Below are 18,833 nucleotides of genomic sequence, written 5' to 3' on the forward strand. Positions count from 1 at the left end.
AAAAGAAAACATAAGCCCGAAATCTGTGGAAGAAAGATAACAAGAGAAACTAATGGTCTCATTACATACTTTTTAGGCATAAAAGATATGTTTGTGCATCGTTTCATAGAGGTCTTGCCCTAATGACAAATAAAATTTCAATCATTTGTCTCATGATACAGTTTCGTTTCGATGACTCCATGTCATCATTCTCAAGTGAGAAGAGAATAAAAATGAATAGTTAATTTATACCGTACGAAGGTGGCAAACGTAAAAAGTTTAAAATATTTAAAATATTTAAATAAATAATTGCGCGTGTTGATGGAGTCATCGAAACGTTATGTGTTTTTCTCGCTAGTGTTTATTCTTAAATGTCTAACAAAATCTAATGTCATTCGGATACAGTTTCGTTTGGTTTATATACCAGAACAGTGTGAGAAAATCCGTCTTTCTTCGATCCATAATTGACAGCTTTTTGTCAGTCAGCGGGTCATTTTCGATATGCACGAAGACTCTACAAGGGTAGGCGCTTAGCTATTAATATTGAAATGAAATGGAAATTTATCGAGCTAAAGGTTTTGCAATTGTAAAAGTCTAATTTTGAAAGTGAGGGTTTTCAGAACTTTGAAATGTAGTTAGACAAATGATTGAATGCTGAATGTGACTATCTAATTGAGTTTTCCTCCAACTGTGTAAATAAGTGCATAAAATGTTAAAGGGGTATTTCTGCTTAACTAGTGAGTTCATTACTAAAATGAGCTCGACTTCGTATGAAATCTTCAAGTTAGTTCAACAGTCTTGCTTATTGCCAGAGGCATCAAGCTGTTGTGGTCCGGCCACCCACACTTTATTTTCACACTTTATTTTCTTTTTCTTACAAAATAATTTAGATTATGTTGACCCGCAGATAGCAAATTTGCTATTCGAGGCGGGTCAATCATCAACAAACATTATTTACAATATATAAAGAAAATTAAAAACTAAATAATTAGATATTGTTAAATTATAAAAAGAAGCATAGCTGGCAAATACATCAATAGTTGTTCAATAAAGTATAGAAGCAAATACATTAGTACTGAAAGCAATCGGATCAATTTGTTTTAATTATGCAGTCCTTAAGTTTAGAGGAGATCTTTTCAACATCAAGATAAGAATCTTCATTATCTAGTATCTGAAATAAAGACGTTTTAATTTGTTTATTAAAGGAATGTTTTGATAACGTTTTGAATTCTTTCGGTATCTTATTCCAAATTTTGACACCAACACGCGAGAAAGCCTTTTTTTGTAGGTTAAGTCTAGAGTACTTTGTACTAAAGAGCTGCGATTTGGATGATCGAGTATTGTAGGTATGAATATGAGATGTTTTAGTAAATAGTTTCAAAATATTAATGGGAGCCCTCTGGTTGTGCACGTCAAACATAAGTTTGACTTAGAAACGCAAAGGATAGCAACAATAAACACTGATGTGTTTGTTTTACCGAAGCAACTAAGAGAAACACTTGGAATTACAACAGAGAGATCACTCGGTCAATACTTGAGAGAATTCTTTTTGAAAGAAGGTTAAAGTAATGAGGGTAGTCGCGAGTAATGCATGAAGAACTAGACACGAAGACGTGACATGGACTGGGTGCGAGCGCGCGCTGAAAAGGAACTGAATAGGAAACCTATAGCTTGAAGCTATGCTTGGTATTTAAAAGGTCTTGAAATTTTCTGTACTTCAGTTTCGGTAACAGCGAGAAACAAAGTCAATCAAAATGACTTATTTGCTAATTTATTTTGACGGTGGAAAAAGCTATGCGACTAGAAACAAGTTCTTGCAGGTTCAGTCAAACGCCTCACATTAGTTTTGACGGTTTTGGACGAATCTTTTTTTTGCGGTCTCGCGGCTTTGCGAGATATTTTCTACGGTTTTGCAATTTCTAGTAGACACCAGTGTCCCACTCTCCTCTTGTAACAAGTGTCCTCTAGACGAGTTACTTTGAGAAGCCCTAAGCAAATACCGAGCAACAATCCAGAATCCACCAAAGCAAAAGGCAAAGCTGAACACCGCTGTCATGTGTCATTTCCATAGATAAGCTTTTTGTGAATACGAACTGTCAATTTGCAAGAGGCTCAGTCTAATTACACACATGAAAGAGGAAGAATTCATTTCATGAAAAGATGCAAATACAAACTGCACACAGGTTACGCGTGTCGTATAACGGGAATAATGAGAAAAAAAGCAGTAACAGTAAGAAAACTATCAGACATAATGCTGATCTAAGAGTATTTGATATGTGAAAATATCACTCGAGGTTTTTAAACTGGAAGAAGAAGAGCAAAAATAAAGTTCGAAACAAACAAAGGTAAAAAGATAGAACAGATGTTGTTGCAGTTGTTTTAATACAAGTTACCTACTTGATGAGTGCCAATAACTACATACTAACGATCTGTAAAATACATATTTCTTTTACAACAAGACAACCACACAACTTTTGATAACCTTCGAGATATGTGAATATTTAAATTTATTATATGGATACTGATGAAATACCAGGATTTCTCCTTTTAATAAAAAATCATATCTTCACCGCGCGCAGTGAAGATACTATTTTTATCTTTCAGGTGTGAGGATATTGGTGTGGCCATGGTTACCAAAATAATTACCCAATTGCTGTTTCGAAAATGAATAAAAAAAGTTTTCTTTGATGTGGAAATTTCATCAGTATCTATATAATAAACAGAACATTATATGGCCGCTTGGGGATACGAATTTTATCTTCTCGTGCTGAAAATATCTCGTTTGTTAGGTGTTAAAATTGAGAGAGTGACCTCTGTAACAACAGCACACTCCTAAACTCAATTTAAAATTGTAAAAAATATATGTTATATATTATTAAAATAAAAAATAAAATCAAAATAAAATAAAATAAAATGAAGTTGAAATATTATATGAGTAACTATTAGCAAGAGGGGGGGAAAGCATTTAGGGTTTAGGGTTAAATTGCTAATGTTATAATAGGAGTTTTGGTTATAGTTAGGGTTAGTGCTAGATAAGGGTTGGGTTAGGGTTAGGGTTTGGGTGGGATAAAGGTTACTAATAGGTAAGGGTTTGCTTAGGGTTTGTGGTATGGGGTCTCTGTTTTTGACTGTAGGAAGGGGAAAGGGGTTATTGATAGGATAGGAAAAAAGGATTATTGATAAAAAGAAAGTATTCTCCTTTTACAATTATTTTTATGGACAGGTGGCTGCAGGAATGGGAAGGATACAGGTAGAAGAGGAGCAGTCTTTATTCCTATTGCCCTCTTGATAAGTGGTTGTAAATGATGTAATGAAAAACTGTGTTAGGTATTTTAAATTATAGATGACATATAAAGATAACATGGTATTGTTAACACTTTTCCTGTGAGTTTATGGTGAGGGGTTATGTTAAAACGTTTCGTGGTGGGGTGGGCTAAGGGTCCAGGTTTATATTTGTTTTCAGGGGGGGGGAATAAAAAGAATAAAGGTAAATAATATGGAACTTTGTGTAATAAGAAGGATGTGTAAAGAGCTAATAAAATACATATATGAAGGTGTGGTCTGATCGTCCGGGTGAGTGTAGTCCTGAGAAGGACTGTTGTCGGTGGTAGTGACTGACGTTTCGACAACCTGTGCGGAAGTCATCATCAGAGTCAACTGAATGATTGTTTTCAGTAGAATGTTCTTATTCCAGTTCGTGTGAAGTGATCGGTTGGTTTTGCCGTGATGTCACGGCAAAACCAACCGATCATTTCCACGAACAACAATCATTCACTTGACTCTGATGATGACTTCCGCACAGGTTGTCGAAACGTCAGTCACTACCACCGACAACAGTCCTTCTCAGGACTACACTCACCCGGACGATCAGACTACACCTTCACATGTTACCCCCGGGTTCAAGCCATTTACCGCAAAATACATATATTAACAGAAGACTTTATATATTATAGTATAAGGAGTTGGATCGAGGAGTGGTGAAAGAAGATGTGAGGTGTCTATGAAAGTTGTTCAAAGATGGAGAGAAATGAAAATCAACCGGCCGGGTGAGGAGACAAGGATGCATCGGCACCAAGGTTCCTAATGGTTGTGAGTCGTCAGGGGCAAAGCACAACCGAGCGAGGATGTTTCTAACCTGGTACCAGGTCAATGCCCGACATCCTCGTGCCGAGTCCTTGTTGAAGAAAGCGAGAAAAACTTTACAATTATAGTGAGAAATTAGAAAGTCATTGGAACCTACTATGAAGAAAAAAACACATTTTTTTTGATATTATAGAAGGAAGTAAATATGTATACTAAATAAAGAAAATTTCAGATATAATAAAAGAGAAAACTTATGTAAACAAATTAAAACAAATTTTTTCGGAGATAGTACGGAGGAGAATGCAATGCTTATGTATAGAGACAAACAATGCGGTGCTAATACAGAAGAGAATACTCATGTAATTTAAAAGAAAAATAAATAAATGAATAAAAACAAAAAACAAAAAAACAAAAAAAACACAAAACAAAAAACAAAAAAATAATAATAATTTTAAGTGTGCGTACACTGAACGGAAGTGTCATGAAACGGGAATTAGAATTAAGAGGGGAGGTGTGTGTTAATGTTTATATGAAGAAAATAAAGATAGATACCTTAAGAAATATGAGAGGGAGCTGCCTTGTCCTTAATATCCAAAGGGAAAAAAATATATATATATATTTCTAACGAAAAAAGATTTTCGCCATCGGCTCCGTGTCGCGAATTAGCGGAGTTGAAAGATCTTAATCTGGGACGGTCACGTCAGAATGGCGTGATCGTATTGCGCGAGTCTTATGAAGTATAGGCAGCGCGCCATTGCTCTTGGGAAATTGATGAAGAGTGTTTAATCATTCCTCGATGTAAAAGGGATTTTGACCCGCGAGATGTTTTGAAAATGAATTATTTCTTGAGATAAAGGAGATCACTACGTGTGTCAGCAGAAGTAATGGAATGGAAACGTCGATGTAAGGTTATCGGACGTTGTTGGAAGAGGGCGAGGACCCATTCTTGAGATCTTTCGTTCTAACCTGGCTGCGGAAAGTGATTAACTGTTGGGATGCATCGACCACCTTCGTTGTGAATGGCTCGCCGAAAAGTATGGTGTCGAACAGTGAGTTAAATAAAATAAAGATCGGAAAGGGAACAATTATTATATTGATTTATTTAAGTAGAGAATAGGTAGAGTAGATATATCCAATCTATTAAAGTAGATAATAGCTAGAGTAGATGTGAAACAATAACTAAAGCATAGAGTATACCAAAAGTTAAGTGGATTAAATTGTTGTGCATACTTTTACAATATAAAACAGATGTTATTAGCAGAAAGACAGTATTTGATGGAGATAGTGTGGAGAAAGCCCCGCAAAAAGGGGAGGCTATAAGTATAGAAATATAGCTCGATTATAACAAATTCGAGTTTTGACAATAATTATGCATTAAAATAAGTATAATGAGCAAGGCTAAAATACAATTATGAGTTAAAATGCAATAATGAGCTAAGATAAATTACAAAATTCTTTGAGATTATCAATGAAAAATGTTGAAAGATTATAATAAGGCAAGAATAAGGTAGATTCTTTAATAAATTACCTAAGAATTATATACATAGTGGCTTTAATGGTCAATTACAGTCTCGAAATGGAATTAAAGTGTTAAGAAAAGAACATCAGGGATGTCTTATCTACATTTATGAGAATTTTGTTGCGATTTAGTTTGAAAATAGCTCAAGGCACATAAATGTATAAGAACGTAATGATCATGTTGGAATCCATAAACTGTAAAAATTGAAATACAGAGAAAAAAAATTTAATGGCATTAAAATTTATTATTATTTGCTAATTTTTGAGTGTAATAGCTTATTGGTGAGTTGCATGGTGTGCAGTTTTGTGGTGTTGCTGTATGCTTTGGTGAGTTTGGGGATATGCATGTTGTGGTATTTGTGTAGGATGTGACGTACTATTTTGTCTGTTCGTGCATGCTTGTTGTATTTGCTGCGGTAGTAGATTGTAGATCTCTTAGTGGTTTGGTTTGTTTTGGTGAGTCGTCGTCTTTTGTGATAGTGGTAAGGTGGCCAGGGGTAAGAGTTTTTAGTGATTAGTTTGTTGGGGTAGTCAAGAGCGGTCAGTCGTAGAGAAAAGAGTTTGTGTATAAAGTCGTAGTCATTTTTGGTTTTTGATAGTCTGCTATATCGCACAGTTTCAGTCTTGATGATGCCTGTGATGATGTGTTGCGGGTGATTTGATGAGAAATGGGGGTACATGTATTTGTGATGGGGTTTTTAGTAAATCTGATGGTGAATTTTGTGATATAGTATGGTGTGATAATTGAGGGAAATTGTGAGGTCTAGCTAGTGAATGGAATGACAATTGATGGTGAAAGTGATTGGGGTTTGGGAAGGATATGTAGGGGATAAATGGTTAATAAGATCTGTAATGTTGTTTTTGTCTGTCAACAAAAATCCGTCGTCAATGTATCTACAAAAAAGGAAAAGTCCAGTGGTGTCGCGTTCCGAAAAGAAAGTTAATTCCCTGAGCAGCAAAATCAGGTCAGTTGCTGTTCACACCGGCGAGGCGATTCAACTTGACTTCTTACATAGAAAAATCCCACACATTCTATACTTCATCTCATGTACGGCGTCTATTTTAACACTCGTTGCACTTACTGTGGATAGATATGTGGCCGTATCGTCGCCAGTGAAGTACAAAACAATGGTTACCTCCACATCAATTTGGGTGGCAGCGCTGGGGTTTTCCTTTGTATACATTGAACTGGGATTCATATTCTACTCCTTTGTTTTTGCAAACACTACTGTTCTCAGCACGTTTGGGGTTCTAATCTTTGTTCCCGTAGGAATACTTAAAAGACTACGACAGAGATCGAGATATTGGCAAAAGAGGAGAGCAGAGAAGGGGACGGGATCTGATGAACAGGAGAACCAGAAAAATCCTGTCAATACAAAGGACAGCAAGGCAACCAAAGCATTAATGATTGTGCTTCTTGCATTTTTTGCCTCGTGCACGCCAGCCTGTGTTATGATGTATTTGTTAAATTTTTGCTTAGGCTGTAGTTGTGTGTTGATCCATTGGTTGCGGGATTTGCAATGCTTAATCGTTTTGTGTAATTCTGGTATCAACCCTTATCTATACGCATGGAGGCTTCCTCAGTTCAAAAGAGCCTTCTACAAATTTCTTTGTCTCAAGACACGTGCTAAGATAAGTGACATTACTAAAACATCAGTTCACGCCACTGGCAAGCAAAAAACTAGCTAAATACCTAAAACTTTTAGCGGAGAAGACGATAAGATTTCCCCCGTTTGATAAAACTTAGCAATCAAAGACACGCTCTCACAGAAAGAGTGTCCTTTCTTACTTTCTCTCCGATGTAGGAGGCTTGGCAGTCGGAGGCAATTGATCTTATAAATCGCTCCCTGTCTGTTACTCGGTTCATCCTCGTCTTTAACGTTGGTTAGTAACTGACGTAGTGTGGTCATTGGTTCGTGGGCGACGCGGATATTGAAGGGTTGTAAGATGCGTGAGACGTTCTTAGACATGCCTTTTATACGGTATGGTTGCTGTAGTCGTTGGAGTTGCGGCGTCGTTTGTTTCAGTAGTGGTAGTAGGTTGGTGAGTGTTTCGTCGGATGAAGTCGTCGTTGTAGTTGTTCATTGAAAAAGCACGGTAAAAGTATTTGTTCTCTTCGGATAAGCTGTCTGTCGTGTTGCAAACTAGTTGCGTGCTTCGTGTTAGAGTTCTGATAGTTGTGGCTTTGTGTGATGTAGGTTTGTGGGATAACTCGTCTAGTGGTCTGTCGGTTTGTCGGTTTCCTGTAAACTGTCGTCCGTAGTGAGTTGTCGTCACGGCGTACCAGACAGTCAGAAAAAGGTGGTAATTTCAGTTCAGAACAAAAAGCTGGTCCTATATCATTTGGTGATATGATATTCTGCAGCAACCAATCATAAACTTAGTCCTTCCAGAGTGCATGTCGTTTAACAGTTATTCCATCAGAACGTGCCAAATATGAGATGATAAATAACCGACAATTACAAAGTACTTAATGCCAAGTGGATAATCTCATATTTGGCAAGCCTGATAAGAAGAATAATTTTTTTAAAAAATGCACACACAAAATAACTAATTTCCCAATAGTTCTGTGATTTTTTTACATAGTTCTGTGATTTTTTTACATGTAGTTCTAAGCTGTGAAGCTAACTGAATTTTTCTGTTATTGCTTCACAGCTCTCATACAAAAGTGTCTTTCTCACTTCACTGACAAATTCATAGACTATAGTTGTCAGAGCCTAGGCACGAGCTCGGAGCTGGGTCACAAGCTCAACATGATTCCAGTCAGATGGCTAGAAATTCAACTACATTCCAGTTTATAGCAGGGCTAGAAAGCCAGAGCTTTCGACAGTCATGAATAAGTATTCTAGCCGGGACATTATTGTAATCTTTAGTTAGGTTTTTGCAACATTTTATGAAATATATTGTAGCTGTATTTTATATCAATAGTGGATATAACAATTGATAATAATATTGACAGTAATAATAATGATAATAAGTATGTGTAATCAAATGGCGACGAGTGAAATTAGGAAATAATTTCACGCGCGTTTTGTCAAAATTCTGATAATTTCCCGAGCCTTTGGGCAAGGGAAATTATCAGAATTTTGACAAAACGCAGGTGAAATGATTTCCTAATTTCACGAGAAAACCATTTGATTACCTTTTAATATCGTGGTTGACAAATTACGTTCACAGCTGTAATTGTTTTTACTGGTTTATTCTATCGAAAACCGAGAACGTGAAGAATATAGTTTTCAGTAAATGGTTTGAACCCGGGGGTAACATGTGAAGGTGTAGTCTGATCGTCCGGGTGAGTGTAGTCCTGAGAAGGACTGTTGTCGGTGGCAGTGACTGACGTTTCGACAACCTGTGCGGAAGTCATCATCAGAGTCAAGTGAGTGATTGTTGTCAGTAGAATGTTCTTATTCCAGTTCGTGTGAAATGATCGGTTGGTTTACCAGAGAAGTCGAAGAAAATGGCAAACTTCCTTTTCTAGACTGCCTGGTAAGCCACAACGACAACTCATTACGAACGACAGTTTACAGGAAACCGACACACACCGACAGATTACTAGACGAGTCATCCTACAACCCTACATCACACAAAGCCACAACTATCAGAACTCTAACACGACGCGCACAACTAGTATGTGACTCGACAGACAGCTTATCCGACGAGAACAAATACCTTCACCGTGTTTTTACGAAGAACAACTACAACAACGACTTCATCCGACGAAACACTCACCGACCCACTACCACTAACGAAACAAACGACACCGCAACCCCTACGACTACAGCAACCATACCGTACATAAAAGGTATGTCTGAAAACATCTCGCGCATCTTACTACCCTTCAATATCCGCGTCGCCCACAGACCCATCACCACACTACGTCAGTTACTAACCAACGTTAAAGACAAAGACGAACCGAGGAACAGACAGGGAACGATTTATAAGATCAATTGTTCCGACTGCCAAGCCTCCTACATCGGTGAGACTGGCAGAAACCTCACAACAAGACTGACTGAACACAGACGGGCGACGAGGAAAGGTGATGTCAGCAATCACATTGCTGAACACCATCGACTTACCAACCACAACATTGACTGGGACTCTGCGCAATGCCTAACCTACAGCACTGACTATTTTCAACGACTGACTCTGGAAAGCTGGTTTACTAACTTAGAACAGACTCCCCTAAACAGATGTCAACAACTACCCGCCCCATACAAACGACTCATTCACGACATAAACATCACAAACGACCGAAAAAGAACAACCTAGCTTTACCGACAGACCGAAACAGACCAATCACGAACGACTTACGTCACTTGAGTCTTACAGCCAATAACATCACGGCAAAACCAACCGATCATTTCACACGAACTGGAATAAGAACATTCTACTGACAACAATCATTCACTTGACTCTGATGATGACTTCCGCACAGGTTGTCGAAACGTCAGTCACTGCCACCGACAACAGTCCTTCTCAGGACTACACTCACCCGGACGATCAGACTACACCTTCACAAATATAGTTTTCGTTTAAAGCAAACATTATTGTTAAAGTTCGTAATTTTCTAAGTTTCTTCACAAAAAATACCTTGCGAATTCTTCGTTTAACTTTCTGCCGCTTCTATTAATTTCGTAACTTCTTCAAGGGTCACCGTCTCAAATAACGACGCCATCTTGGCTCTGATCGAGATACAAGAGATATTACCATGGCAATTTTGTAATTTCACATGTGAAGTTAAAATTAATGCTGAGATTTCGCGCCAAAAATTAAGGAGTAATTTTTCACCTATGATATTACAATGATAATCATGACTTGACATTTAAAGTGGGCATCTCATGTGTGAATATTCTCATTTAGTACATTGCTTGCAGCGCCCGTGGGCAAGATGAAGCGAATCCTGTGTTCTGATTGACTACCCGAGGGCCCATCTTGCCCGCTAAGGACTACCTGCATTGATCCCGCGTAAGAAAAACTTAGAACTAGAATCAAATTCGTAATTCTTGGACAATTTCGACTATGGAAATGCAAAAAGTGGCAGAAGATAGTCAAAACAACAAGTTATTCTTAATTCTTAATCATGCGAAATCTTTTTGCAATAAAATAAATCTTTTATTAACCAGCTTGTTCGGTCAAGATAGCTGGATATTAGCCTCGTTCTTTTTTCGCATTTTTGTGGACCTCGACTTCGTCTCGGTTCATAAATATGCGAAAAAATAACTCGGCCAATATTCAGCCATCCTGACTTCACCCTTGGTTGATAATGCATATATGTGCCAAAAAAATCAAGAAGCACAGTGAAATAAATAAACTTGTATCAGGAAAGTGAAAAGATATGTACGAATTTTGGATATCACTCAATCCTTTGGCTCAAATGGTGTCTTTAATTGGAAAGGCAGACTTTCTTGTGCTTTTGTTTACCATTTGGTCAATTTTTGTGTCCATGCTTTCTTTACCTCAATTTCAGGGCTTTAAAACACTCCTTTACTTAGAGCATCTGTGAATCTAGCCCCGCCCCGCCCTTCAGCGGCTAAATTCTGTTTTGAACAAGGGGAGGGCAATATTTTTTCGGAAATGTGAATTCTTATGAAGAATTAGAATGAAGCAATAAAAAAAAGAGAACACTTTTCCTTTACTCCCTTCCCATGTGCTTACATATGGCATCTTTCGTTTTAACTCTTGTTGCGACATAAAACTTGGGTTGAGAGGACGCGTTTCCTGGTTATAACAGAAAAACCTCTGCACCTCAAATGTAAATTAGAAGAACAAATAGTGTTGATGAGGTGGGATTCAAATTAACAAGTCCATCAGTGCATTCGAATATTTCGCTCCTTTGATTATAGACTGCATTAATTCCAACAATTTTTATCCACTGTCAGGCGCAGCTCACCCGTAGTGAGTAGTTTTGAATTTGCAACGGTGATCGTTTGTTTGCTTAAACTGATGAAGAATGGAGTTATTGGATATCTTTCATTTTACGATAACATTGGTGGCTGTCCGAATCATTGCTGGCGGAAAACGGCGCAAAAATATTGCGCATCTTTTAAACAACCAATATCAGACCAAGACTATTTGTATCCAAACTTTGATGTTAAAACTCTCGCAAACATCTCGGATCCTCGATTGATTTCAATATCTGTCCGATTCAGCATCTCACAGCATTAAATTACCTTTGGCTGGTGAGATTCGTCGGTTAAAATGGGTGACCCAAGAGGAGAACGAATCGATTTTGTAGTCTGCCGTCTGAAAAATCCCCGGTTACAACAAGGTAAGAATAATCATGGACTATTACTGAGTGGCATTATGGTAAAATTTTATGACGAAAGAACAGCAAACATGAGTAGACATTGATGATTCCCTCGCTGACTTAACGATTCAATTTTTGTCACGTACTACGCATTAATTTGTTTAAAGAACTTTTTAAGGATCCTAAAATTACTAAAACCGCGACATGGCATGGATTTCATTTTGAACAAGACAACAAAGAATTATTATCTAGGAGCATAGTAATTGTATGCATGACCAGACATCTCACCACTTGTGTGCTACTACATTCTTCAACATTTCATGAAAGCCACAACCACAACTACTTTACACGAGTGTACGTAACTCAAGAAAGCTATTGTGACGATATTTAGTGTAAGCTGAATGCCTTCATGCGTTTCTTCAAGTTATCAAAGACTATATAGCCATGATCCTCGCAGGTAATCATCCATTTAGGCAATTTTGGAAAAGAAGCTGCTTGAAAAAAAAATTCCAGGCCTCGACGGAATTCAAACCCGTGCCTTCTAGGTACTGGTTGAGTGCAACATCCCTTCATTCTTTTCATTTTTGTTTAGGATTCTGAATGGAACACAACCAAAGAATTTCTCAAATGGGCAGACAGAAGTGAACGTTCCTGACCATTTCTTCCATAGTCGTGCTAATTTATTTTGATAACAGACGGGAGGAAGTTGTGAGAAGCTAGAAAATGCTTTGGATTCAAAATGCTTGATAGATATTACCAAAGAGGACTCAACGGATTCCACAGTATGTTATATTTTTTTGTTTGCAAAGTAAACTTACAAAAAATTTCGTAAACTTTATCTCTGCATTTAAAAATCATATACAAAAGAACTGCATACAATTGTGCTTTGAGATTCTATAGAGTTATTCGTTCGAAAAATGTCTTCAACTTAGCTAAAAACTCTTCTGGTAAATAATTGAATACGATTTCCTCTTACGTAGATTATGCGTCAATAAATGTTTGAACTTAGACTGGTGAAGGCCTGTAATTCAACAACAAAGAGTAGTAAAATAATGATTTCCTGAGAAAAAGCAATAAGGCCAGGAAAGATAACAGCCAACATCGATTTTTAACACAAAATTGCAGCAAAAACTGATCTAACGAAGTTTCTTTTAACCTGACACCTGACATGCTACAGAAAAGGGCTTTGCAACTTTGGCGAAATTATCTTTCGCTCTTCATTTAAAATCCCTTGGTATTTTTTTTTTGTCTTAAGAACCCTCCCAGGAAGGCTCGTTAAGAAAGTAATTTTATCCAATAGAGTCTCAAGTTTTGATTTCAGGAGGAAGACATACAATTCAAAGCGCTCTTCTTTTTCAGCTCAAAGATTGCCAGAATCACTTTGCCTTCAGCGCTCAAGATGAATCACCGAAAGCAAAAGGTTGCATATCTAGTCGGTGCAAGGATAATGAAACAAGAAGAAAAACTGCGCAAGTTGAGTCACAGAAACAAAAGGTGCCATATCCAGTTTTTAATTGAAAGAAAAGAAGACAAAACAGCAAAAATACGAATAAATTAGGACAGAAATTGAATCTTCTCTTTACGGGTCTGGGAAAATGAAAAGATTTGAGTCCCTGTTGACGATTCGAATCTCAAGCAGTCATCCCAAATATATTGATCCCATCTGGGGGGAGAGTTTCGTGCGCTCCACTCGGTCCTTGTTTATTTTCTCGTCCCGAGGAGAGGTGCAGCGCCGATTGCCCATACTTCGGTCTCACCCTCTAGTACCTCGGCAATGATGAACTCGTGTCAGTTTTTTTTTATGTTTTTGGTTTTTTTTTTTCTTTCTCTCTTTGATACGAGCACTGAGCGGTTAAATAGGTCTCAAACCCGGAGGCCAGACAAGTCGGTTGTCGGCTGTAACCACCAGAGGACTGTGTCTATATCAAGTGGGGATTGTATTTGCTCTTTTCTGCGGCACCCTTGGCATTCAAAGTCCAAGGAATACAAAAACTTGTCACTGGGTTGGAGAGTAACTCCTTTCGAAATACAGAGTAAGTTCTTGGTGCAGTTGTTGGAGCAACAGTACCATCACGAGAAATCGGGGACATTTCGAGCCCGTTACGAAATGTCAGCGGTATATCGTATTACAGACAGTTCCATATGGCGGTGGTGGAAGTGAAGTGAACACGTAACTTTCTATTTTCGTAAAACCCCAGAGAGAAAGGCCTGGTACCTTTCTTTCCCAGAAAGCCAAAGGAGACGTTAAAACAAGGCAAATGGCGGCCAAATTGTGCAGTTACTGGGACTTGTATCTTTTGTGTTCTTCCTTCCTAACATTGGGATATTTAAAAATGGCGTATTTGGCTTTTGTGCTCTGTGAAAATACGAAGAGTTTCCCGGCTAGAGGAAAATTTGTGGGCCAACATATTCGACCGTTTACGAGCGACTTAGTTGAGCAAACTTCTGCAGAATGCATATCGAACTACGCAGTTGCGAATCTTCACAAGGTTGTTCCCACGACAAAAGAGTTGTAACACCTAGTCGAAGCAAATTTTAAGAGTTTGTTTTTTTTTTTTTATGTTTGAGGCGGACGGCCAGGCTCCCGTGAGGGCGGTGCAATGCCTGCCGACCTACAAGTCCAATCCAACCCCTGGCTAGCGTGCAATGCCATTGGGGTTGGGACCGCCACAAACAAAGGTCACCAGACGCTAAACTCGCTGGGGAATCGAACCCCACCTCACAACAATAACAAAAGAAAAACACACTTACTCCCAAAAACTAAACACACTCTCTCCACGCAGAACGACAACGAAACACTACAGGACAGCACCAAGATCCCAGTGCAGTACACCAATAAAGGACACCCAGCACAAGGGATCACAGAACGGAGTCAGAATTATGAGTTTACTCGTATACCTTGGGAAAAGGTAGGCTTGAATTTGATTATTTATTTTTCGTAGCGATGGACGCTTTAACCGATGCAGACTGCATTTCCCAGTACGCAGCACAAGAATATCCCATTCTTAGACAGCTATTTTGAAAAACAATCTTTTCCCATACACTTTCTTACACTGTTTCGGCGTCATTTTGCTTGTAACACGAGAACCGCCTCCGCCATGTTGTCCCAAATTTCTGGCAATGTACTAAAATTTCAGTTTTTCCAATTTCGCTCTGAAGTTTTCTACCAACTGAGTAAAAAAGAAATGGATTAATAATAATAATAATAATAATAATAATAACTTTATTTAACGAGGGTAACACATGACAGTAATTCAACTGATGAACTTGTGGCCCTCAAGTAAATCAAACAAAGATTTTAAATAAACATAAAGAGCATGAAAATCCCCACTAGCAGGAGGCAGACCAGTAGGCTATTAACTTTTAGTGAGGATTCAAACCTCACTTTTTTTAATTGCGCTATCAAGCTTTCTTACATGTGTGCAAAAAAAAAAACGAGTTGACTTTCGTGAGGATTCGAACCTCACTCTTATTCAATTCTACATCAAATGCTCTACCAGCTGAGCAGAAGAAAAATACTTGTTCAACACTTTTGAGGATTCCAACCTCATATCAAACCATCCTATGGCCAAATGCCTTCCGACTTTCCGAGTTGCTCATATACATTCGACTTCTGACTGGGAACTTTCGACTTTCGACCACCATTCGATTCCTACACCATAGCTTTTGACATCAAAACTCGATTTTAGCCAAACTTTTAATTTTGAAGTACCACGGTCAACTTTTTCTTACTCCAAAGGTCGAACTGTCTTCTTTAGACAAGAGTGGATGTTTTATTTGGTGGTGGAATGGGGACTTTTTTATCAACACTTAATCCTAGTATCAAAATTCGAGGGTTCTTAAGCTGGTTTAAAAAGAGATTCATGTACAGCAGTAACTTAGATAGGAAAGAAATCATGATTATCTTCACACGTCACACTTTACATTTTAATAAAATAGAGCGCAAAATTACTGAATGCTGTTTGGTGAATGAAGAAGGTATTTTTTCTTAATTTTGCTCGAGAAGAGGGCAAAATTATTTGCTCATGATTAGTACTCAGGTTGCCTAGCAACAGCTTATGCTATCGAAAAGTTGTTGCTAAAGATTTTTTGTAACAATGGCGTCTCGCTTCGAGATAGTTGACAAGGAATATATCGAAGAATTAAAAGACAAGAGTGAAAACGAAAACACGAGGAAAAGCATGGAGTGCTGAAAGAACGTTTTTAAAAAGTGGGCGAATGAAAGAAACTTCCAAGCAAATTTAGAAGAATACGAGAGCGATGTCCTCGACCGAACACTGACGCAGTTTTATGCCGAGTTACGAAAAGAAAACGGGGATGAATATGAGCCCGACTGCCTGAAAGTAATGCAGACATCACTGGAGAGATATCTAAAATCAAAGCCTATCCAAAGTCCCGGTATCTTTGTGCAAAAATAAAATTTCATTCAGCTCATTCATGCGTTTGTGGCCATTGATTCTCTGTCAACTTTAAACCCGAAGGCGCGCTATAAAAGGAGAGGTCCCTTGGGTGCCTGGTAGATGAACGAACAAAGGGAGCTAATGAGCTGTTTGCTTCCACCAACATGGTGGTAGTGATGTAACGCGCGAACCACCTACTTCGATTTTAAATTTACCGCCGCAAATAAAGACAGTTTTTATTGGAGAAAGGAAGTACAAATCTCAAAAATTGTTGTATTGTGATGAAAACATAAAACAATTTTGAGGAATGCGCCCGCTGTTCACTGCTTTGGATTAGCTATAGCTCAAGCTGACTTGTCTCTTAGAGTTCTACATCACACGGCGGTTGATTGACAACTGATCCAGAGGTACCCAAGGCACCTCTCCTTTTATAGCGCGCCTTCGTGTTAAAATGGCTTCCTACGACTGATTACTGAAGAGTGCATTCAGAAATTCAGTAATTTTCCCCTAAATTTCATTAACAAGTAATCGCAATAGGTCCTCGTAAAATTAAGGATTAATATCACTTGTGTTTTCAGAAGCTGCTGAAATTGTCCTCGTCGCTTCGCGACTCGGGCAAATTCAGCAAGTTGTGAAAACACAAGTGATATTAATCCTTAATTTCGCGAAGAGGGCAATTTCAGCAACTTGTGAAAACACAGGTGATATTAATCCTTAATTTTACTCGGCCCCATGCGATTATCTATGCAAAAATTTTGTCGTAATGAAGATAAAAAAAATTCCTTTGACCCGCAGATAGCAGATGCTAATCAAGGCGGATCAATTTCCAACTTAATTAAATTAAATCAAACTTGATAAAGTTATATTGGAAATAACACCGAAAATTGAGAATTGATACACGGAAAAGGTCGCAAAGTTCATTGAGATATCAAAAAACAAGGATAACAGCTCTCGATATTCAAAAATTATCCACGATTTTGATGATCAGTTTTAATGGATCATCAAAAAAAGGAACTAAATCTCTATAATAATATAGTAATGTAGTAATATAGTTTATATCTGACCACTTGCAGCCCAGAGGCTAAATTACGGGTGCAGTGTAAGGTTGGGAACAGACGTCACCATATCAGGCGCCTTTGGCAGCCGCTTCAGTCTATCGATCACACCTTCCCACCCATCCCACCCCAGGGGAGAACATTCATCACACAGTAACCTCGTGTGTGGGAAATTAACGTCTCCTACCCTAACGCTGCAGGAGACGGGACCTCCATTTATTCGTCCCTATCCGAGAAGACTAGAATATCTAACCATTTCTTGATGTTATAGAAAGGTAGCAAATTCTTCTCAATTATTTTAAGACCTTGAGTGTTGGTCCGGCCGGGGCTCGAACCCTCGACCTCCTGCACAACAGTACAGCGCTCTATCCATTGAGCTCACCGGGAGGCGGTCTAAAAGGCATTCACTAAGATATTCCAAGCTGAACGACTAAAACTCACACTCAAAAATGTAGGAAGAATTTTTTCCGAAAAAAGTGGACGCACACCTCGTTGCAGAAGAATACTGTAGGGTCTTAGCGTGCGGAATGTCTTTTTTTGTTTTTCTCATTCAATCAATCATTAGGGTGTCCTTTTGTGTTGTCGCTGCTTCTCGTCGCTCGTTAGTATTTTTTCGCTGGTCAGTTAGCTTATGTTGTTTCTGTGTCACGTATTTTCGTTAATTAGTTTCTTTCGTAATATAGGCGCTAATTGCACTTTAAGTTAGCTAGTCGTTTTCGCATGTATAAATTAGTTTTTCTCAAGTTCAGAGTTTAGTCTTTCGTTAGTCAAACAGTAGTTCGCTTTGAGCAGTTACTCCAGTTCATCTTATTTTCGCCTTTTGGCAGTTTATATTCGTCCAGCAGTTTCGTCCAGCAGTTTCGTAGAAATCGTAACAATGTAAGTATTGTCATTTCAAGTTTATTCAGTTCGTTCAGTGTATTTCTTTCCTGTCACTTTTATTAGTCAATTGTTGTAATTTCGTATTCATTTATTGTTTTAAGTTTCAACCCGCGTAACGTCAACATCATTCGTACCCAATAAATACGTCTTCATCATCGTGGTGTTGTGAGGTTACGATTACTGCAGTTACAAATACCAGTCAATTATTTCGTCATTCAAAGGAATTATGCAAAAGAAACTGCTGTATCACACTAAGATGAAAAAGATGAATAGTTAAATAGCCTCGCCAAGATTCAGATCTGTGCGATATTTTGTGAGGGAGGTATTCGAAGAACTGTCTTTTCAAATTAATAAGGCTTTGTATGAAGATGCCATGTTTTTCCAAAAAACGTACATTCTAACGGCGGGACTTTCAACCTCGTTCCAGGGCGCTTTTCCGCCCGTCCCCTCTTTGAAGGGAAAAGTGCCGTGGGGACGAGGTTGAGAGGCTTTAGCAGACTAGTGCATGTTTTCCATTTTCATTCCACTGACTGGAAAGATAGGATTAAAACCATATATAGGAGGAGGTATTTAACTAAGCAGACCTATCTTCTATTGAAATAAATTTATCGGCCAAAACGCACAAATTATAGGGCACCAGGAAGCGGATACCAGATTAATATACACCTA

The 18,833-nt window shown here is 38.2% G+C and overlaps 1 long non-coding RNA gene and 1 pseudogene across 1 annotated transcript; both read left to right on the plus strand.

Moving 5' to 3' along the window:
• The first annotated feature begins 1,445 nt into the window (after positions 1-1,445).
• Positions 1,446-4,132, plus strand: LOC148733537 (uncharacterized). Its single transcript, XR_016000669.1, has 2 exons — positions 1,446-2,324; positions 3,933-4,132. It is a non-coding gene; the product is annotated as an uncharacterized LOC148733537 (long non-coding RNA).
• Positions 4,133-6,432: 2,300 nt separating this feature from the next.
• Positions 6,433-7,317, plus strand: LOC111328322 (uncharacterized; annotated as a pseudogene).
• The last annotated feature ends 11,516 nt before the right edge of the window (positions 7,318-18,833 follow it).

The sequence above is a fragment of the Stylophora pistillata genome, chromosome 4 (genome assembly GCF_964205215.1).
Source record: "Stylophora pistillata chromosome 4, jaStyPist1.2, whole genome shotgun sequence".
Taxonomy (NCBI): domain Eukaryota; kingdom Metazoa; phylum Cnidaria; class Anthozoa; order Scleractinia; family Pocilloporidae; genus Stylophora; species Stylophora pistillata.